The sequence below is a fragment of the Melospiza melodia genome (assembly GCF_035770615.1).
Source record: "Melospiza melodia melodia isolate bMelMel2 chromosome 7 unlocalized genomic scaffold, bMelMel2.pri SUPER_7_unloc_1, whole genome shotgun sequence".
NCBI lineage: Eukaryota > Metazoa > Chordata > Aves > Passeriformes > Passerellidae > Melospiza > Melospiza melodia.
Window position 1 is genome coordinate 3767625 of NW_026948497.1, and position 22016 is coordinate 3789640.

The 22016-nt window shown below is 50.7% G+C and overlaps 1 pseudogene; it reads right to left on the reverse strand.

Moving 5' to 3' along the window:
• Positions 1-14920: 14920 nt before the first annotated feature.
• LOC134432720 (zinc finger protein 850-like) overlaps positions 14921-22016 on the reverse strand; it is a 359084-nt pseudogene continuing 351988 nt past the window's right edge.

Sequence of the window (22016 nt, forward strand, 5' to 3'; positions counted from 1 at the left end):
ACCAGCAGGGCCCCGGCTGCCGCCCCTCGCCCCATGGCCGGGGCCGGGCAGGGAGCAGCAGCCCCAAAGCAGCCGCGCTGCGCTGGGAGCGCCAGTCCGGAGCAGGGCGGGCTCGGCAGCGCCGCGCGCTCTCATTGGCTGCCGCCGCTTCTGGGCAGCGATCGGCCACGGGCTCTGCCCGGCAACCGATGAGGCAATACAACGCTCCGAGCTCTCATTGGCTAAGACGCCTCCTGCCTGCGCTCCCATTGGCTGAGGCCTTTCCGGGACGCTGCAGCCCCGGGCTGGGGGTTTTTTGGGAAGGGGGAACCTTGAGGCGCTGGGCAGGTGGGGCGGGGATGGAGAGACGCGGGCTGTGGTGGACCAGCCAATCAGAGCCGTTCTTTTCATATTTAACCCCAATTTTTTGGTTACTGAGCTCGTTCAGGATTTTCTGTTCGGATCCCTTTGTCCCGCTGTCCTGGTTTGAAAAGGAAGTGAGTTTTTTGGGATCAAACCAATGTGTGGTTTTATCAAACTAATAGGTCAAACCAATAGGTCCTCAGATTTGAATTTTGGCACCTGGTGTGGCCACTGCGGACATGGATATGCCTCTGAGCACACAGGGGGTTAAAAGCAGAGAACTCCCAGGGAAAGCTCTCTTGGTTCAGGTGGGTGAAAGGTTCAGAGCTGCCCTGCCCGGCTGCGGGCTGGGTGCGGGAGGGGAAGCCATGAGGCCGGGTGAGGGGAGCCGGGCCTTGGACAGAGAAGGGAGGTGAAGGCCCCTGCAGGATGGAAGGGTGGTTTAGCAGTGTCAATTGTCTCCTGCAATCTGCCATCAGGGACCTGGCCAGGTGAGTTTTGTTTCCAGGGAAAATGGCTGGCGTTGCTGTTCAGGGGCCTGTGTCCCGGAGTGGCCAGCTGGCTGCTGAAATTCCACATTGCACAGGATGCCTCCCAGACTCAAGCTGGCACCAGTGTCCACTTGGGTTGGTTTGACAGTGCCAAGTGGCTCCTGCAATCTGCCATCAGCAACCTGGCCTGATGAGTTTCGTGGGCAAGGAACAATGGTGGCATTGGTGTTCGGGTGCCTGTGGTGCTGAGTGCCCGGCCATCTGCTGGGGTTCTGAAATCCAGGTCGCCCCTGCCCCATCCCTCACTTCCCCCACTGCCCACCGGTGACTCCCTGCAGCAGCACGTGGGATCCTGAACGCGGCTCTGGGAGACACACAGACATTGCTGAGGAGCAAAGATGGGGCGGCTTGACAGCTGGAGAGCTGACCCTGAGGGTTGGGGTGCACAGGACACGGGGTACCACACAGGGTTAGGGTACACATGCCACCCTCATAGTGGGACAGCCCCAGAGCCCTCCCAGCAGCTGCAGGCAGTTACCCCAATTGGAAGGCAGAGATGAGGTTGGAGGCCACAGAGTTACAGGTAGGAGTTGAACAGCCTTTTAGAGGTTTTATTAGGTTTTTTTTTCAGGATTTTTAAAGGATATTTTAGAGGGCTTTTTGCAGGAATTTTTTAGCAATTCTCTGGCAATGTTTAGGAACATTTAGGGCTTTTTCAGGACTTTTAAAAGAACATTTTAGGGCATTTTAAGGGCTGTCTTACTACTAATTGGAATTGTTAGGGGTGTTTTGGGATATTTTGGGGGTTTTTTTTAGGACTACTTAAAAGGTTTTAGGGCTTTTTGAGGAGTATTGAGGGTATATGGAGAACTTTTTTAGGACTAGGGGATTTCTAGGGTTTTTGGGGGAATTTTTTCAGGCTTTTTTAGGGTCTTATCAGGGCATTTTCAAGATTTTAGGGGTATTCTCAGAGCTCTTTAAAAAATCTCTAAGTAGTCCCAAAAGGTTCTTTGGGGATTTTTAGGGATGTTTTCAGGGCTTTTTAAAAGTAAGGTATTTTTAGTGTATTCTGAGGTTATTTCGATGTTTTTGAGGGGTGTTTAGGACACTTTGAAAACTGCCTTTTTTAGGGAATTTAGAGGGTTTTTTAGGGTCCTTTCAGGGCATGACAGAGGCTGAGGGGCAGCTTGAGGGGTACTGTGGGGGCTGGAGGGTGGCAGAGGCTGGGAGCTGAGGGAGGAGCAGGGAGAGGGCACAGTGGGTGACACACAGAGATGCTGAGGGTGGCAGAGGCAGCTGGAGGGTGACACTGAGAAGCTGGGGGCTGAGAGGCAAAGGAGAGGGATTAAGGGTGACACACAGGATGAGGGGCAGCTGAGAGGGACCTTGAGGGGCAGAGGGGGGGTTTGAGGGTGACAGACAGAGCCTGAGGGGTTGAGGGAGGGCTTGAGGGGTCAAGGGAGAAGGCTTGAGGGCTGCACAGTGCACTGGAGATCAGGGCTACAGGGAACAGTTTAGGAGGCAAGTTAGGGTACAGGTGCACCAGCCCTCAGCCCAGCCCTAAGCTCAGCCTAAGCAGCCCCCCTAACAACAGCACAGCCTTTTCCTCAACAGCAGCACAACACAGCAACCCTGACAGCGAGACCAGAGCGGAACCCTCCTGGTGGGACCGGACAGCAACCCTCACACGAGGACAATGACAGAACTCTCAGAGGACAAGATCCATGGCTAAAAGGCAGGCAAGGCATCTGAGGGTTAGAGAGATAGGTGGGGTGTCACAGACATGTTTTCATAAAAATCCTTTCTTTAGGATTTTTCTCCCTTCTGAGAAGCTGTGGCCTCAGCAACAAAGTGTAAACAATGGTTATCTGCCGCTGTGGATTGCAACAGGTGCATCCGTGATTGGTCTCCTGTGGATGTTTGGATTTACTGACCATTCCTGGCAGAGCTGATCTCACTTTCTGCCGGGACACAGACCTTTGTTATTCATTCTTTTCTATTCTTAGCTTAGCTAGCCTTCTGAGAACTTTTCCTTCTATTCTTTGTAGTAGAGTAATAACGTAATAGCTATCATAAAATAATAAATCAAGCCTTCTGAACATGAGGTCAACATTCTTGTCTCTCTTTATACCCTGAAGACCCTTGTGACCACTGTGACAATTGGTGAACCCTGAGTGAGTGAGGAGGACAAAACCATCAATTGGTGACCCCTCGTCTGAAGAGCAAATTACTTGGAGAGACCCCCAGAGGAACAATTGCTGCACTGGGTAAACCCCAAATGTGTGGCATTGATGGTTGCTTCACAAGTGACCACAGAAGTGGATTCTAGCCAGGAGCTGAAGAACTGAAGATCCTGATTTGGAGTTCACAGCAAGGCTGACCACAAAGAGAACCTTCTGAAAAGCCTCCAGGAAGATGTTTGGAAAGTGCAGCAGCACTGTGGGGCTGGCCAGAGCATGCTGGACTCTTTCAAAAGGTACTGTTGGCTTTTCCCTTCCTGAAAATGTGGCCCTTTGTAGTTTGTGGCTACTTATGTGGTGTGCTTCCCCCATAGAGGAGGAGGTTCGGTTCTCCCCTTCAGAGGAGAAGCTTATTGCCCTCTGTCAAAAATGGGGTGAAGAGGATGGACTTTGCCTATTGGAGACAGATTTCTATGAGTTTTTTTGATGGGCAAAGATTTTTGGGTTCTTTACGGATGTGCTCTGTGCCCTTGATGCTTTCGTATGGGAGTGCATGGACTGCATTTTCCAATTTGTTTTGGACCGTGGGTTTGGATACCCCCAGATTTATCCAGCATTTAGGATGTACTTTCCAGTTTTGAACCAGAGAGCAGCTGTTTTTCCCTGGATTGCCAACTGCAATGGGCTCGTCCCATTTCCTCTGATTCCAGTGGGAGAAGATCCTTTGGAGGGGGATGATTTGTTGCTTCCCAGCCCCCCTGCATCCCGGCAGTGGGGGAGAAAGTTTCGCCAGGAGCCGAAGATTATTTTACTGCGTCTTTGGAGCATGGTCAGATGCAGCCATCCCTTCCTCCTCCTTCTCTCTCTCCGGGGGGATGGGAGTGGGCTGCACTGGTCCTTACAGCCCTGCAGGCCCCGCCCTGGCCGACCTCCTGGGCCCTGCCCCGCTCAGAGATGGGGGCAGCACTGGTCTCCGAGGTCCCGCCTGCCAGGCCTGCAGGGCCTCCTCCCCGACCTGCCCCGCAGCTGCCTCCCCGGGTGGTCCTGCCCGTGGCTTCACCGCCTGCGCCTGAGAGCTCAGGAACACCGCTCCCTGCGGCTGCGTCGCTGTTGGTAGGAGACGCCCTTGGCGACACCAGCGACTCGGCACCGCCCCCCCGGCTGTCCTGCTGCGTCCACCAGCCCCCTCTCCGGCCCCACCGCCTCAAACCGAGCCGGTGCCTGTTCAGGATGATGCTGAAGATGGCACCGAACCCACGGGACCCTTGGAGCAGCCCACAGCTGCTCCTGCACCCAGCGTGGCTTCTCCCCCGAGTTTTTCGGGCTGTCCCGGGGCTGCCCCTGCGGGGGAAGCTGGGACAGGGGAAGAGGGCGCCGGCCTCCCTTTCTGTGGAGGAGGCATGGCCCGACATTGGCCTGCATTGCATGGCCCGAATGCATGGCCTGCATTCAAAATCAGCATTCTTGGCGGGTTGGGGAGTGTTTGGTCGGTTGCTTTCCCTTGGGGGGTGCAAATCGCTCTGCTGCCCCTCTCACACCCCAGTGGCAAGGGGCAGGTGGGTGCCGAGAGTTCTGCCTTTGGTCCCCAGCCCAGAGGGGGTGGTGCCGTGAGGCAGATGGGAGACACACCTGTTGCATTGCATTAAGGAGGGCACAGCGGGAAGCGATCATGGCTTGTTCGCTGTGGAGAAAAAACATTCCTAGACACGAGATGAGGGTTCTTGGGGCTTCTTCTATTTCCCTGCTGCTGGCATGCCTTGGTGATTTTGGGGAAAAGAAGCGTTTGGTCACCATTCCATTGGCAGCGTGGGGCCAGGCTGTGGGAAGGCAGAGCCCGCCTGCCATGTTGGGCCTGGGCTGTGGGGCTCGGGTCCCTGGGCCAGGGCCACCTCCCGGCCTCCTGATGGGTTTGGTGGTTTTGCTTCTCCCTATCGGTCCTGGCCCGCCTTTCTGTGGGCCAGATCTGGGGTTCCTGATCCCTCCACATGGGCCAGGGCTCCCCAGGGACTTTCTTTGGCTGCTCTGCTGCTGCTGCTCTTTTTGATCACCAAAAAAAAAACAAAAAAAAAATCGAAAAGCGTTGAAATAGCTGGCAGCAGCTCTGAAGCATTGAAGGGCCAAAAATTAGCTTCAGCCCAAAGTTATTCAATAAAGGGCTGTGGCAGGACATTCCAGAAGTTGTCTCAAATTGTTTGAAATTGTTTGATGACTGTCAACGGCTTTTGATAACTATTGATGGACTTTTCTGCAGCAAGCCTGTTTCAGGACCAAAAAGGACTTTCAGAGATGGCAAAGAGGAACATCTTCAGTCCATGGACTTTTTCCTGAAACTCAGCTGTTTGGGCTTGAACTTCCTTTGCATTGTTTTTGCATTTTCTTATATTGTAAAATTGTTTTGGTGATTTGATAGAATTGTATGTTCTACAGGTGAAGAGATTCCCTGTTCATTCCACACCAGCACTTGAGTGAAGTTTTGATTGGCAACAGATAACCACAATAATTTTCTCTGCTGTGCAGAGAAAATTACAAACACTTTTTCTTTTTAATTAAACTAAATTAAAAAGCTGACATGTCACAGACATCTTTTCATTAAAATCCTTTCGTTAGGATTTTTCCTGCTGAAGCTGAGAAGTTTCAGCAACAAATGTAAACAATGGTTATCTGCTGCTGTGGAATGCAACAGGTGGATCCATGATTGGTCTCTGGTGGGTGTTTGGATTTACTGACCACTCACAGCAGAGCTGTTCTCGCTTTCTGCCGGGACACAGCACCTTTGTTATTCATTCCTTTCCTATTCTTAGCTTAGCTAGCCTTCTGAGAACTCTCTTTCTATTCTTTTTAGTATAGTCATAATGTAATATATATCATAAAATAATAAATCAAGCCTTCTGAACATGAGGTCAACATTCTCGCCTCTCTCTTCATCCTGCAACCATTGTGACCACTGTCACACACCAATTCTCCCATACAAGCACTGAGCAAAGAAGCTGGGTTCCCAATGTTAGTTACTGCAATTTCTACATGATCCTGTTCCCCCATTATGGATTGGTATTTCAGGAATCTCTGTGGGGAGAGCCAATGTCCCTCCTTTACTTCCAGCACTGCAGACACTGTGTGGGACACCAGCACTGTCATCTTCTGGCCCAGGCTGAACTTGTGTGCTTCCTGGATGTTCACTGCCACTGCCACAACAGCTCTGGGGCGTCCTGGCCACCCCTTAGCCGCTGCATCCAGCTGCTTAGAGAGGTAGGGTGTCGCAATACTACACAAAATGAACGACACTCAAACCCTGAGATGTCCAAGGCAAAAAAGGCACAATTTTTTCTGGACCTCGATATTTATAAAATTCCAAAAGCATCCACGGATTGGAAGATGAAATTGCCACCTCTCCAACCACACTGGTCAAACCAACAGTCCATCAATTTTCTCCTCCTCCAGAAAGGACTGCAAAACAATCATTATTTACATGGAAAGTGTGTAAAAAACTTCATTACAAAAATGTAAACATCAGAAGGCTTAGAAGAACCTTCAAAGAACAGGGTGACATCTCACCCTTTTTCCTTTAAAAAAAAAATAAAGAAGGAAAAACAATGTTAAAAGGAAAAATGAACAACATTCAGGGTACACTCATGGAGGAATCATCGGAGTGATCACTCACACCATCTGTATCTGAGTCATCACTCAACGATTCATCCACTTGATGACTTTCAGTTTGGTCACGGTTTCCATTTTGCCCGTGTGCTGGATTCTGTCTCTGCAGTCGCAGGTCAGGACGAACACACTTCAAAGGTACCCAGCATAGCCCAGTATCTGTGGATACACAAGCATACCCATGCCCCGAAGTGATAAGGTCATAGAGACCTTCCCACTGTTTGGTGACTAAATTCCACATCTGAACCTTTGCTTGAGGCTGACATGTCTCATCCAGAGCCTGCAACGAAAGGTGATGATTCAAAATGACAGGATTTTTTGAGTTCTGTGGCACAGTAAGATGATTGATGGTGTACAAAGCTTTTGCCAACTGACTGTGTGGGGTTTTACCCTACATTCCCCATTTTTGTTTCTGAAGAACCCCCTTCAGAGTACCACAAGCATCTTCTACAATAGCCTGACCAGTCGGAGCATGAGGGATACCAAACCTGTGCGACACACCCCACAATTGCAGGAACTGCCACATCTTCTGTGATGCATAAGCAGGACCATTGTCTCCTTTCCACAAATCATACAGAGGAGACAGTTGTGTGTTGGTCAGTCCCAAGTACGGACGTAACCAAGTGATGACACCTACCAGTTTCTGGGTCTTCAGATTCAGTGTCTTCACCAAATGTACAAATTGCACCTCCTGGTGTCGGATTGTCTATTCCAGAATTTTGACCCCCAAATACTTCCAAGGAGGTCGTTGTTGAACCTTTTCTGGAGCCACCTGCAGCCCATGAGGATATAAAGCATTGAGCAACTGAGGCTTAATCCTCAGCAGCTCGTCCTGGATGCAGCCACTAAAATGTCGTCCATATAGTGGTAAAGATGGGCATCAGAAAACTGCTTGTGAACTCCAGACAAGACACAGGCCACATACCATTGGCATATGGCCGGAGAATTTCGCATTCCTTGGTGCAAAACTTTCCATTGATATCGCTGTGTGGGCTCAGCATTGTTAATTGCTGGCACCGAGAAGGCAAATTTTGGTCTGTCATCAGGATGCAAAGGAATTGCAAAAAACAATCCTTCAGATCCACGATGAGGACCGGCCAGTTTGCAGGAAGCATGGTGGGCAATGGCATGCCTGCCTGCAATGTTCCCATGCTTTCCATCATGGCATTGACCTTTTGGAGGCCTTGTAACAACTTCTATTTCCTGTATTTTATCTTGATGCAGAAGATAGGAGTGTTCCAGGGACTGGTAGAAGTCTCCAGATGACCCGGGTCCAACTGCTCCTGCACCAGATTTTGAAGGTGTCCTAGGGTGATGTTATGATGCTTGTGTCCCCATTCATGTGTTCTCTTAATGCTGGATATCATGTTCTGTTCCTTTAAGACTGGCTCTGAAGACTGAAAGTTTTGTTTGGGATTCTTATCAGCCTGGCGGGACACAGAGAGACTGCAGGTCTTGATTTTGCTGCTTTTGCTTTTTGCTTCGCTCTCTCTCTCTCTGCTCTTGCTTCTGCTTGCTTTTGCTCCTGCTCATTAACTAGTTTAGCTAAACAGTCCAAATTCCTTCCTGGACTGTTTGTCCTCTCCTCTTTTTCAACCATCTCAAACCTGCTCCGGAGTGGGACCTGGGAACATCGAGAGTTTGCACCTTGTGGCTGCAGCAGCTGCCCCAGCGCCGGAGGGACTGAGAACAGAGCGACCACCCCCGAGAGAGACTTTCTGAATTTGTCACCTTTTTCAGAGCGGTGTCATCCGGTATTGTTCATTCTGTGTGCTGGGGGTGCTGTGCCTGTTAAATAAACAGGTTCTTTCCACTTCTCTCTGAGGAATCCTTCCCAAACCGGTTGCGGGGCGGGGCCGTGTGGGTTTGCTTTCTGGAGGGACCCCCTTTGGAGATTCTCTACCAAATTTGCCCTAAACCAGGACAAAATTTGGCACCCAACACGTGGGGCTTGAGCGAGAGTGGAAAAACCCTGTTTTGAGTGCATTTTGGTTGCCATTACTCTGTGTTTGTATAAAGCAGTCAATAGCCATGCTTTTTGAATTCATAATGTCTGTTGGGGTGAAGGTTTGCATGCATTTCTGGTCCCGAGGGTTTTTTGGGATTTTAATAACTCCGTGGTCCCTAGGTTTATTTTCTTACCCAGAAATAGCTCTAGTATTGTCCCTAATATGTAGTTTTTATAGCAGAGGGGCAGTGACCAGAATAGCTATCCTGATCGGCTTGGTGGTAATCATGTGTAAAAAGTTTATAAACATGCTGAGGTCTGCCCCAGGTATGAATGGTTCATGGCTATGGTTATGCATCCAGTTTATTAGAGGAGGAGCAGCAGGGGATGAGGCTTTTCAGCCTTTGCTTTCCTTCTTCTCCTATGAATCTGTGGCATCACTATTGCAACAGATGTTGAGTTGATGTTGAGTTTCCCCTGAACGTTAAAGAGACCATCTTTCTGGTATTCAATCTGGTAACCTTCCTCTATACAGCCTGCTGCTTCTCTAGGATGAGGGCTGAGATTTCTAGACGGGCTGATGAGACTCCTGACTCAGGAGTAGACCCCGGTGTGGAAAATCCTAAGTGGTGTGGGAAATGGAAGGATATGGTCCAAATCCTGAAGGAATTCTCTGACCCTATAGTCTGGGATTTTCCCCATGAGCAAATTCAGAACCCAGCTGAGGTGGGAAAATATCTGAAAGAGAAGTACCAGGATGAGCCTAAGGAGAGGAAGGTCATTGCAGTGAGCTGGGCCCTGGCTTGTGCTCATCGCTCACTGCTAGATCCTGTCGGGCAGCAGACAGAGGCAGGGGGGCAGGGAGATAAATCAGCAGCTATCCCAGTGACTCAGGCTGCAGCCAACAGCCCAGGCTCGAAGCCAGCAGCCAAACCAGATAGTGAGCCTAAGCCAGCAGCTAAACCAGAAAATTATCCTGAACCAATGGCTGTTGCTGCCAGTACTAGAAGTGGGAAATGCATGGACAAGACCAATTGACCAGTGGATGACGAGGATGATGATGATGAAGGAACCTCAATGCCTCCTGACATAAAATCAGGAGTCAAAGCAGCAGGTGCAAGATCAGATGCAAATATTGAGTCCTTTTCCCTGAAGGACCTTCGTGGCTTACGGAAGGATTACATGTGGGGACGGGGTCTGTTTCTATTGCTGGTGTGACAGGGGGATCACAGGATTTTACTTTGGTGGAAGCTGAGGTGAGCCTGACTGGAAATGAATGGAAGAAACACCCTATTGTGACTGGCCTAGAAGCCCCATGCATTTTAGGTATAGACTTCCTCCAAAGTGGCTATTTCAAAGACCCAAAGGGACTCAGATGGGCATTTGAAATAGCTGCTGTAGAGACAGAGGGTGTCAAGCAGTTGAACAGCTTGCCTGGACTGTCAGAAAACCCATGTGCAGTAGGACTTATGAAGGGAGAAGAGCAACAGGCGCCAATTGCCACTTCCATAGTGCATCGACGACAGTATAGAACCACTTGAGATGCTGTGATCCCCATTCAAAAGATAATCCAAGAGCTGGAGAGCCAAGGGGTGGTCAGCAAGACACACATTTACCCTTCAACAGCCCCATTTGGCCTGTGCGAAAATCTGAAGGAGAGTGGAGATTGACTGTGGACTATCGTGCATTGGATGAAGTGACTCCACCACTGAGCGCTGCCGTGCCTGACATATTAGAGCTCCAGTATGAGCTTGAGTCCAAGGCAGCAAAGTGCTTTGCCACTATAGACATTGCCAATGCATTTTTCTCCATTCCTCTGGCAGCACAATGCACCTCAGTTTGCTTTCACATGGAGGGGAGTGCAGTACACCCGGAACCGACTGCCCCAGGGGTGGAAGCGCAGTCCCACCATCTGCCATGGACTGATCCAGGCTGCACTAGAAAGGGGTGAGGCTCCAGAACATCTGCAGTATATTGATGACATCATTGTGTGGGGGAACACAGCTGTGGATGTGTTTGAGAAAGGGAAGGAAATCATCCAAATCCCCCTGGGAGCTGGTTTTGCCATGAAAAAGTCAAGGTAAAGGGACCAGCTCGTGAGATTCAGTTCCTGGGAGGGAAGTGGCAAGATGGACTGTAGTAAACCCCATTCATTTAGCAAAAGCACCATGGAGAATCTACCAAAAGGAATGCTGACACAGCAGCAAGGAAGCTTCCTGACTCCATGGACATCTGCCCTATAACCTGTCTTTATAACCATGTAAGGCAATGCCATGGTGGCCTTTAACTATCTGTCATTTTCTGGTCCCCCTAATCCCTTGCCATTGGTCAAGTTGGGATACTTGCCAAGCCTGTAAAAGTAGCATGCTGTACCCTACTAGCTCAGAAGAAGAAGAGCTGAGACCCTTCGCGGACCCCCAAATAAAGCCTTCTCAGTGGAACAGCTTCTGCCTTCTCCTTCTCCTCTCTCCGTCTGCTGCTGCCTCAAGCCCGGGGCTCCACTACCCAGCAAGCAAAGAGCTGAGGTCCTAAGAGCTGCTAATCACTGTAGAGCTGAATATCACCAGGCTTGCTAGAAAGGTAGCCCCCCGGCATTGGCCTGAGCTGGCTTCGGGACCCGGTCCCTCCTCAGGGACTGAGATCCTGAGCACCAAGGCTCTGCTTCATGATAAGGCTGATCGGAGGCCTTATTAATGGATGGCATCAGATTCCTACAGACATAATCAACAAGATCACAGTGATGTCTCCATCCACCAATAAGAAAGAAACACAAGCTTTCCTAGGTGCCATAGGTTTTTGGAGGATGCACATTCCTGAGTACAGTCAGATCATGAGCCCTCTTTACCTGGTCACCTGCAAGAAGAACGAGTTCCACTGGGGCCCTGAGCAGCAACAAGCCTTTGCACAGATCAAGCAGGAGATTGCTCATGCAGTTGCCCTCAGCCCAGTCAGGACAGGACCAGAGGTGAAGAACGTGCTCTACTCTGCAGCCAGGAACCATGGCTTGTCCTGGAGCCTTTGGCAGAAGGTGCCTGGGGAGACTCAAGGCCGACCACTGGGATTTTGGAGTCGAAGCTACAGAGGGTGAGAAGCCAACTACACTCCCACAGAGAAGGAAACATTGGCTGCCTATGAAGGAGTCCAGGCTGCCTCAGAGGTGATTGGCACAGAAGCACAACTCCTCCTGGCACCCCGACTACCGGTGCTGGGGTGGATGTTCAAAGGAAAGGTTCCCACCCCGCACCACACCACTGACGCTACATGGAGTAAACGGATTGCTCTTATCCCACAGTGCACCCGTACTGGAAACCTGAATCACCGTGGGATTTTGGAGATAATTACAAACTGGCTGGAAGGTGAGAACTTTGGTCTTACTGATGAAGAGCAACAAGAACCAGTGACACGGGCTGAAGAGGCTCCTCCCTATAACCAACTGCCCCCAGAGGAAACGCGCTACGCTCTTTTTACTGACGGTTCCTGTCACATTGCAGGGATGAACCAGAAGTGGAAAGCAGCCATATGGAGCCCCACATGACAGGTTGCAGAGGCTGCTGAAGGAGAAGGTGGATCAAGTCAACTTACAGAACTCAAAGCTGTTCAGCTGGCCCTGGACATTGCTAAGGGAGAGAAATGGCCAAAGCTCTACCTCTACACTGATTCATGGACAGTAGCCAATGTTCTGTGGGGATGGCTGGAGAGGTGGAAAAAGGCCAACTGGCAGCGTAGGTGTCATGGTTTGATGCTGGCACAACGCCAGTGTCCCCATGAAAATATATGCTCCCTGGTGTCTGCTGTGAGATGTGACCAGGAATAAGCAAAGCAGGCCCCCACTTAGAAATAAAGAAAAGAAACCTTTATTAACTAAACTACAACTCTAAGTAACAAGAAACACACAGGGAAAATGAAAACTTTCCAAAAACATTTCCTCCCCCTCCCATCAAATTTCCAATACATCTACCCCCCAAATCTCCAACTCTCGGTCCATCACCATGCTTTAGGTAATCAATTCTCAGTTCATCAAGAGGGGAGGAGTCCCTCTTGTGCCATAGGCTTCCCCAGGAAACACCACTGAAACCTCGTGTCTTTCCACGTCACTCGTGGCACCACCTGGAGAACATCTGCCGTCGTGACATCTTCCTTCCATGTCCAGCGCTCTCACCACTGCACATGGACCAGAGCTGCTTCTAGGGTTGTCCTTTTAAGGATGCTTTGTCCCGTTCCAAAAAGGGCACAGTCCTACCTTTGGGACACCTATCCCCCCCAAATTTTACCCCTTGGGGCCGAGGGGTACCAACGCTGAACCCTCTTGGCTCTGAGCCATTGCCTCCCCCTGGATGCAGTCTCTGTGTCACAGGAAACATGGTTCTGTCCATGGCTATACAGGAAAAGTCCAGCTAAGGCCACTCCATCATCTCTTCCCACCTAAGATTCTTCTCTACTCTCCCGACATCTTTCACTTGCCCAGACCTTCACACTTGCACATTTCCTTCCTCCATTTCATCTCTTATGTCTGCTCTAGGAAAGGGTAATGTTCTGCAAAGATTTCCTTGTCCAAAAAAGGGTTAAAAGTTCGGGCTCTGCCCACCCAAAGCTCCCACAAGAGGCTGCATCCCCCCCCCCCACCCTTCTCCTCCAGCTCTGCTGCCAGCACAGGATATCAAATTTCACGGTGGCACAGGCGCTCTGTCTCTCTCTCTCTGTCTCCTGGGGGGGAGGTGTGGCTGCCCGATGCCTCTCCGTGCTCTTCCACCCTTCCATCCTCGGGCCAGGCCTACCTCACCCAGCCCCCAGCCCCAAACCAGCCAGGAGCTGGGCAGGGGCGGTCCAACCTGCTTCCCTCGCTGGAACCCAAGAGAGCTTCCCCCGGGAGTGCTCTGCTTTTTAACCCCTGTGTTCTCAGAGGCGTATCCAATGTCCCCAGTGGCCAAACCAGGTGCCAGTATTCAAATGTGAGCACCTATTGGCCTGACCACTTCATATCCCAGGAAACTAACTTCCTCTCAAACCACGACATCTATATAATCTCAGTCCAGTTTATCCCAGTCTGTAGGAACCCAGTCCATTTGATCCCAATCCATATTTGATCCCCGTTCATATTTGATCCCTGTCCATAGCTTATCCTAGTCCACATTTGATCCCAGTCCATAAAATCTGTCATATTTGATCCAGGCCATATTTGATCCCAGTCCAAAGTTGATCCCAGTCCTGATTTGATCCCAGTCCAGTTTATCCCAGTCCATAGTTGATTTTAGTCCATATTTGATCCTAGTCCATTTTTTATCCCAATTCATATTTGATCCCAGCCTGTATTTGATCCCAGTCTATATAAGCTCAGTCCAGTTTATCTCACACTGTAGGATTCCAATCAATAATTGATCCCAGTGAATAGTTGACCCCAGTCCATATTTGCTCCCAGTCCCTATTGATCCCAGTCCCTATTTGATCCAAGTCCCTGTTTGGCCCTAGTCCATATTTGATCCCAATCCCTATTTGATCCTAGTCCATGTTTGATCCCAGTCCGTGTTGCCCTGCACACATTCCAAAAGTTTGCAATTCCAGCTCCGAGCCAGGAAAATATGTTCCCGCCCTTGAAGGGAAATGGAGCAAAATCCTACAGAGACATTTCCCTGCCAGCCTTCAGGAGTTCAGCTCCTGGGACTGGGAATTAAAATAATAATTGGGAAATAAAATAATAAATAATCAGGGGAGGGTCTGTGGGGACATCTAAATCAGGGCAGGGGTCAATTAAATCAGGCAAGGGGACAGCTAAATCAGGGCAGGGGTCAATTAAATCAGGGGAAGGGGAATTAAAACAGGGATAGGTAAATTAAATCAGGGGAGGGGTCAATTTAATCAGGAGAGAGTCTTTGGTGGGCACTGGGGCAATAAATCAGGGGAGGGTATTGGGTGGTCCCTGAGGCACTTAAATATAGGGAGGGTCTCTGCGGGTGCCTGGGTCAATTAAATCAGGGCAGGGTTCTGGTGGTCCGTGGGCCCATGGAGACACTGAGAGAGAAACAGAGCAGGCAAAGAGAGACAGGAGAGAAAAGGGACACAGAGACAATGAGCTGAGAAGGCGGCACTCTGCAAACAGAACTGCAACAGACTGAACATGAACGGGAGAGAAATCAATAAGTCTCAGAGATTTATTTGCTGTCAAATACATCCCACACACCCAGCCCACACAATTTCCATCCCACCACTCTGATTGAGACCCCATGACTCTAAATCATTTCCCAACCTCATCTCAGCCTGATGGCTGCGGAATTGAGTGAAATTGGCATGGGATTGAGTTTTTTGAGGTGGGTTTGAGCTCTTTTTGGGGTCAGATTGAGCTGTTTTCACTGGGATTTGAGTGATTTTGAGGTGACAGATCCATTCCTCTTGGCTTTTGCAGTGCAAAGAGATGGAGAATAGAGGAAAATTAAGGCCAAACAAAAAGTAGAAGCAGCCAGGTGTGTTGTCAACATGGATCACAGGGAATGTGAGCGACCAGGGCTGTGCCCAAAGTGCCTCCTCCAGTGGGGGATGGAGCTGGAGCAGCGCACAAAGCTCTGCCCGCAGTCGGGGCACTCACAGGGCTTCCCTTAGCGGTGCCTCCGCTGGTGTTGGGTCAAGCTAGAGCGGCTGGAGAAGCTCTTCCCACACTGGGGACACTCGTAGGGCCTCTCCCCAGTGTGGATGCGCCGGTGCCTGATGAGGTGGGAGTTGTGCTTGAATCCCTTCCCGCAGTCGGGACAGTGGAAGGGCCTCTCCTCTGTGTGAATCCGATAGCGCAGGAGGACACTGGAGCTGGTCGGAAACCTCTTCTTGCATTTATCACACTCGTAGGGCCTCTCCCCAGTGTGGATGCGCCGGTGGGTGATGAGGGTGGAGTTGTGCTTGAATCCCTTCCCACAGTCGGGGCATTGGAAAGGCCTCACCTCCCTGTGCATCCAAAAGAGCTGGAGGAGACAGGAGCTGTTCTTAAACCTCTTCCCATACTTGGAACACTCGTGGGGCCTCTCCCCAGTGTGGGTCCTCTGCTGCGTGATCAGGCCGGAGCTCTGGCTGAAGCACATCCCACACTCCCCACACTCATAGGGCTTCTCCCCAGTGTGGATCCTGTGGTGCACAATCAGGTCGCAGTTCCGCCTGAAGTTCTTCCCACACTCCACGCACGTGTGGGGCTTCTCTCCATCATGGAGCTGCTCATGGAGCACCAGCTCCGAGCTCTGGCTCCGTCTCTGGCCGCCTTCCCGGCCCAGGCTGGCTCTTTCCCCCTCAGATCCCTGCCAGCTGCGTTTGCAGCCCCGCCTCGTGCGGCATCTCCACGGCTTTTCCTCCCCGTTGGCTTCCTGCGCCGTGGAGCCGCTCAAAACGGCCTCTTCCACCAGGTTCTGCCGCTGGCATTTGTCCTCCCTGCTCTCCATGCTCAGCTCCTGCTCTGGGGGAGGAAGGACAAGGACAGGATGGGATTTGCCTCCGTGCCACAGGCAAGGGCAAGGAGATCCCCCAGGGCTGAGCTGCAGCCAGGGCCGTGCTGGGCTGGGAGATGGAGCAGCACAGAGGGGAAAGGGGCACTGACTTCCTCCTCACCTGTCTCAGTGTCCCGGGGCATCTTCCTCTTCCTTGCAGCGTCCCAGGCCTTGGCAATGGGAAATCCTGGTTTGGGGAAAACAAGGGATGAGCACATTTGTAGGAGTGTCGGGGGGTAGGATGGTAGGAACGGGCAGAGACGAGTGAGCTCTGCAGCCAGGTCGTGGAACTTGCGGTTCATTGCAAAGGGCCTGGGTGCAGGGCCCTGCTTGGAGCTGCCAGGCACAGCTCGGAGCAGGCCTGAGAGAAGAGACGGGTAGAGAGGGTTAGAGGGTGAGAGAGTAAGAGGGGAAGAGTATATGAGAGTAAGGTTCCCGTTAACATACAATCAATCTTCTTCTGTGTTGAATATTCTATTTCTCACTAACCAATCTAGTACAAGAGACAAATCCTACAGCATTTACATTCAGCCTGTAAAAATCATTACATCACCACACTGTGTTACATTTTAAACCCTAATAACTCCTCTTCGGACCCCTTCCATTGAGCTAGTAAGGTCTGCTCTGACCCTTGGATCTGTCATCAAGCAGAGGGGATTGTTTCATCAAAAGGGCATTACCTTCAGTTTGGCCACACCATTGTTTTCCAGTTGTTCACTAACTGAAGTATCTCAGAGCTTGCTTTCATTTTAATCCTCCTTATACTTTTTATCTTCACAAAATCTTTTGCCAGACAATCGTATTTATAAGGCTTTCCTGTTTCATCTTCCCCAAAACACATTGAGTTTGAAGGTCCCTTGTCGGTTTTCATTGTTTCTCTTTGCTGATTTATGACCGGAGATAGCTCAGGGATGCCACTTGCTCGGTTTGTTTCTTGGCTGTTTAGGTGGCCTGGAAAGGCCCAGGGTGGCCTTGGACAGCCCGGCGCTTCAAAGGACGAGGAGAGACTTCTGATCTTGTTTCGGTCTCGGAGTTTATTAATTGTTTATCTAAAAGATTTTCTTTCAGCCCGACAGAGGTCTGCACAGCAAGTCAGCCATGGGCACACTCTGCAACCCCTGGGGCGGTCACTTATCTTTATACCCGAAGTTACGTATACAATATTTATAATTTTTCCCCAATACCTTCTACTCTTATTAACCGGTGCACTTCTAGTAAAGACCAATCCCAAAGTGCCAACATCACCACAGAAGATGGAGGCCAAGAAGAAGAAGAAGAAGAACAGGACACGCCCCAATTCCTCCATCTTACTTCTTTAGACCCCCCTGTACAGAAATCCTAAACCCTGTGTTCTACACCTTAATTAACTTATCCCTTCACCATTCACCCAGTAAAATCCTCCCAGTCCTCATACAGGTGTCATCTCCTGTGTAGGATCAAAGTCCTGCCACCAGACACTTCTGGCAACATTCCAGGACTCCCGAGCCCCCCAAGGGTGTTCTTGGCCACTCTGTACCTCTGTCCTGAGGTGCTGAGATCCCACATCTCCCCCTTCTGTTTGCACCAGGAAGACCTCTTTTGCTATCCGATTCATAGCGTGTTTTAAACATGCAAATATGCATGGGACGACAAGTATGAGGACTAGGAGAACTATTAAAACATACAACTCTACTCTTAAAATTCCTCTCCAAATGGGAGAGATGTCAAAGAAGTCTAACAGCTGATCGATCCATGATCCTGTGATCTCGCCAAGTTTATTTATGCTGTCTTTTATATTTTTGATACTTTCATGAATTGGCCTTGAATGATCTGAGAGATTCATGCAGCACATCCCTTCAAACTCTTCACATCCATGTCCATGAGCGAGCAATAGATAATCGATCGCCGCTCTGTTTTGAAGAGTCGCCTGTCTTACACCACTGATGTCTTTTAACATGTCATCCAATAAGACAGACACAGACCGTGCATGTTTGCTCAACCAACAACCCATGCGGTCGACTTGAGTCAAGGCCACCCCTGATGCTGTTTGAGGTGAGAAGATTGCTGTAGCAATACTCGCTTTCTTGTCCCAAGAAAATATTTTATCATTGCAATCTGCCGCATATTGTTCTATTGATCTTTTTTCTTTGCGTTTTCTCTCCCTTAACATGTTCAAATCAGGCGATAGCATTGAAATTTCCCCAATGCTGCATGGACCTCCCGTGGCATTAGCAGGAATGCCGTGCCAAATTCTGTCCCCGCAAATTAAAAACAAACCCCATGGAAATTGCACTGGGACTTGGACCGATCCTTTGGTATTTTTTTCTGTATATTTACACCATGCTGACGCATTCTTATAGAATTCATGAATGGGAGTCAAATCGACAGTTTTCGCCTTTGTGACATTCGGAGCCTCAAACTGCATGCAGAGTTCCATTGTCATGGACCCAAAAATCTCCAATTCCTGAGGTTCTGTAGAAGCCACAGGAAGTAGATGTGTCCAAGCACACCACTCTTTCTCAGGATCTTTAATGACCTGCGAAATGTTAACTGCGGAGTGCCCTGGAACTGGCCATTCGTCCACTGGCAACCCAACCATGCATGCTGAAAATGGTTTTCCTGGCCTCGAATGTGTCAGGCAAATACTATCTAAATTTGCTGCCTGAGCCAAAGTCTCCCATACATTTTGCCTTGGTTGAGTAATAGGTAAATTACCCCCATTGCTTACTGCAATGAATGAAAGAATGATGCACATAAGCATCATGAAACCCATAATTCCGCTTCTGCGTGAAATCATTATTCTGGTTTTCATCCAAGACCCTAGAGAAAATTCCCCCAAAGTCTTTAGCTTTTTTTTATTTGTCTTCCGAGTCGTCTTGTGCAGTTTGAGTCTCGACTCCTGTCTGAGTACTCGTCTCTTTGTTTCTTGGATCATTGTTTCTCGGATCCGCGTTTTCATGTTCTCGCACTCAAAATGGTTTCACGTGTCGTGCCGACACCCACGTCAGACTTCGCTCTGTGGAGATACAAGCGAAACCCTTGCCCCCCACTAGGCGGCGCTGTCACCGGCCTCCCCAGCTCGGATGACAGCATGAGCTCGACTGCCCCTCGTCCTGTCGACTGCCGTGTTCGTGATCTCGTTTTGAGACCGTGTCTGCCTGGATTTTAATTCCGCTGGGAATGGAGCTTGAACACCACAACGTCTCCCTTGAAGGGATGAGTCTGGAACTCCGAGGGTTTTCATCCAGAGGTAGCAAGTCTGAAGAGGGTGTGGAGCCCCTCGGACATAGGATCCCGAGCACGGCCCCTGCTCGCCCGAGACGTCACAGGGGATCGGGCCCGCCCCCGCCCGCGGTCTACTCTCTGCGCATGCATGCTCTCCGAGTCGCTCCCTGTCTCTCCCGAGCTGATGTCACTCTCCCCCCCTTGTTCCACCTCCGAGGCTTCCTCCCCTCGGTCTGTCCCTGACTCTGTCTCTTCCCCCTCTGACGCTGTGTCCCTGGCTCCTCCCGCCAGTGTGTACAGCCCGCCCCCCGCCGGCACCCAAGCGCGTTCCAAAATCCGAGCGGACCTCCGCACCGGGTCTGACGTCACAATCGCGCGCCTCCCGCGTCTCACTACGGTGGCCCTTTGGGGCTGCGCAATATCCCCCATTTCGCCGCCCGTGTTTACCGCCCCCGCGCTGGTATGTGACTCCCCCCCCGGTTCTTGCGAGTTTTGCTCGCCGCGCGCATCTCCGCTATTCTGCCGGCCAGGGCGGCCGCCACCCCCCGGCGCCGCGCTGACAAAAGCCGCACCGGGACATGTGTCTCCCGGTATCTCTTCACCCGCGCTCCTCGCCGGCTCCGCCGCTGCCACGCCGTGCCCCCCGCGAGTAAGCGCCCCCCCCGATCCCTTCTCTGCCCCCTGCACCCCCCCTTCCCATCCTGATTCCCCTGTACTCTCCGGAGTTTCAGGACGCTTTAGGAGCTTCCTGGGGTTTCTGGGTTTTGGGACCGGGGGTTTTAATATTATTTCCTGCTCTCTTTTCTTGAGAGCCCTTTCCCCCTGGCTTCTTGAGGCCAGAGCTAATTTTTTTCTGGAGCATTGCTCCCCCCCCTCCTTCCGAGGGTGCCGCAACTTTTCATTGCTCTCCCAGTCTTTTTGACTGTACTGAAATGCCTTTCTAGCATTACTCTTGCCGGCGAGAGCAGCTTTAACGCTGTCTCGTCTTTTTTTGTCGCTAAGAAATATAAGTGCCTATTGATTTCCTGCCAAAACCCCACTTCGAATAGCAGGCATGATTCGGCAAGTGGTAATTAAGCCTTGCCCACAACAATAGCTGTTTTAATTCTTTCTTTGGGATCCCTTCTGTGTGTGTTTGAGCCACGCCTTGTAAGGCGGACAAAATTTCCCGTTGTTCTTGGGAGAGTGTGCAATTATGTTCTTATTTTTTGACCTTCTCACCGAATCTGTCGTCAGAGCTGTCCGAAGGCTCCCAGTGTCCGTCCAGCGGGTCACGAGGGGTGGATCCAGATGGGCCTTTCCTGGTTCCTTTCCGGGCTGCTTGGCTACGAACTGTCTTCGGTAGAAGCTGAGAGATGGAATTCTCAGTGACTGCTGTTTTTTGCAGACTCTTCTGGCCGTTTTTTTTTCTTCTTTTTCTTTTTTCTTCAGGCTTCTCTCCTCAGGAGCTATCAGTGCTCTCCTGGGAACTCGTCCTAGATTGGGGCTGCCCTCTTGGCTTTTCAGCTCTTCAGCTCTTCAGCTCTTCAGGACTGATCCCCCCCTGAAAGGGTTGGTGGGGAGTAGCCCACGCAGCGAACGCCACTTGTCGGTTTTCATTGTTTCTCTTTGCTGACTTATGACCGGAGATAGCTCAGGGATGCCACTTGCTCGGTTTGTTTCTTGGCTGTTTAGGTGGCCTGGAAAGGCCCAGGGTGGCCTTGGACAGCCCGGCACTTCAAAGGACGAGGAGAGACTTCTGATCTTGTTTCGGTCTCGGAGTTTATTAATTGTTTATCTAAAAGATTTTCTTTCAGCCCGACAGAGGTCTGCACAGCAAGTCAGCCATGGGCACACTCTGCAACCCCTGGGGCGGCCACTTATCTTTATACCCGAAGTTACGTATACAATATTTATAATTTTTCCCCAATACCTTCTACTCTTATTAACCGATGCACTTCTAGTAAAGACCAATCCCAAAGTGCCACCATCACCACAGAAGATGGAGGCCAAGAAGAAGAAGAAGAAGAACAGGACACGCCCCAATTCCTCCATCTTACTTCTTTAGACCCCCCCTGTACAGAAATCCTAAACCCTGTGTTTTACACTCTAATTAACTTATCCCTTCACCATTCACCCCAGTGAAATCCTCCCAGTCCTAATACAGGTGTCATCTCCTGTGTAGGATCAAAGTCCTGCCACCAGACACTTCTGGCAACATTCCAGGACTCCCGAGCCCCCCAAGGGTGTTCTTGGCCACTCTGCACCTCTGTCCTGAGGTGCTGAGATCCCAAAGTCCCTCTGCCCAAGTCCATCTCTACAAGTCACTGGCCATCTGGGCTCCAGAAAAACCTCCCCAACATCCAAGATTCAGCCCTGAAAAAGCCTCCCAGGAGTTCCCCGCCCCTGGCTCCTCCCCTCTGGCGTTCGGGGGTTCCCCCCTGTCCCAGCTGCTGGGGGTCATGCTTGGATTGGGGGTCACCCTTCTCCTCAGTGCCCACCCTGCCCAGGCTGCTGGCAGTCTCAGCAATGCCAAAAGCTCCCCCCGCTTTGCTCTCCCCATTTCGGGATGCCGGGGCTGTTTGGGCTCCCGGGCTCCCTTCTCCCCTCATTCTCTGCTTTGGGCTGTGAATGAGACGAGGGCTGGTTGTCCCAGACCTGCCAAGTGAGTGCTGGAGTCTCCCACGCTGCGTTTCCAACTTTCCTTGAGGGAAGCAGCCAGTAAAGAGACACAGCGAGTGATAAGAGGAGTGAGAGAATCCCC